Source organism: Aptenodytes forsteri, unplaced genomic scaffold (genome assembly GCF_000699145.1).
Source record: "Aptenodytes forsteri isolate BGI_AS27 unplaced genomic scaffold, ASM69914v1 Scaffold186, whole genome shotgun sequence".
NCBI classification, from domain to species: domain Eukaryota; kingdom Metazoa; phylum Chordata; class Aves; order Sphenisciformes; family Spheniscidae; genus Aptenodytes; species Aptenodytes forsteri.
Window position 1 is genome coordinate 192,834 of NW_008793959.1, and position 702 is coordinate 193,535.

At 65.2% G+C, this 702-nt stretch overlaps 1 protein-coding gene across 1 annotated transcript in view; it reads left to right on the forward strand.

Annotated features, from left to right (window-relative positions):
* The window catches only part of USP43 (ubiquitin specific peptidase 43), a 28,265-nt gene that overhangs the window by 26,924 nt on the left and 639 nt on the right, over nucleotides 1-702 (forward strand).

Below are 702 nucleotides of genomic sequence, written 5' to 3' on the forward strand. Positions count from 1 at the left end.
CCCAGGGGGGCCCCCCGGCGGGGACCCCCCCCCCCCAACAACGTGCCCAGCGTAGGCAGAGCACCTTACCTTCCCCGGCACCTGCGTCTGCCCACAGGCGTGATGGCCCGGAGGCACCCCCGTGCCTTCCCAGGCAGCAGCATCCCCCGGATCATCCCCTCCCCGTGTCCCATGGACATGCCCCCCCGTACCCTGCAAAGTGGGGTCCCAGCCCCAACCCCATCCCACCAGGCTGGGGGAGCCCCTGGTGCCATGCGACCCCGTCCACTGCCTGTCCTCCGCCACCAAGTGGGATTCCCCTCCGCACACCCACTGCTCATCCCCAAAACGCACGCGAAGACCAAAACGCAGGCAAGGACCTGCCACAACGGGGTTGGTGCCCACCCCGGGTTTGGGACAACCCCAAATCCGGGCTGGGACCACCCCAAATCCAGGCTGAGACCACCCCACGCCTGATGCTGCCTCGTCCCTTGGGACCACGGCAGCCCACACAGAGCAAAAAAACATCATTTTATCACCCAAACCCTCAGTAAACCTCATTTCCTACAGCAAAGCACCCTCCGAGCATCCGTGTGCTAAATCCATCAGTGGCCACCAACCCAGGCTGGGACCACCCCAAGCCTGGCACTGCCCCATCCCACGGGACCAGGACCCCAACATCCCGGACAGACCCCACCCCACCATTTTACCCTCCACCCCTCA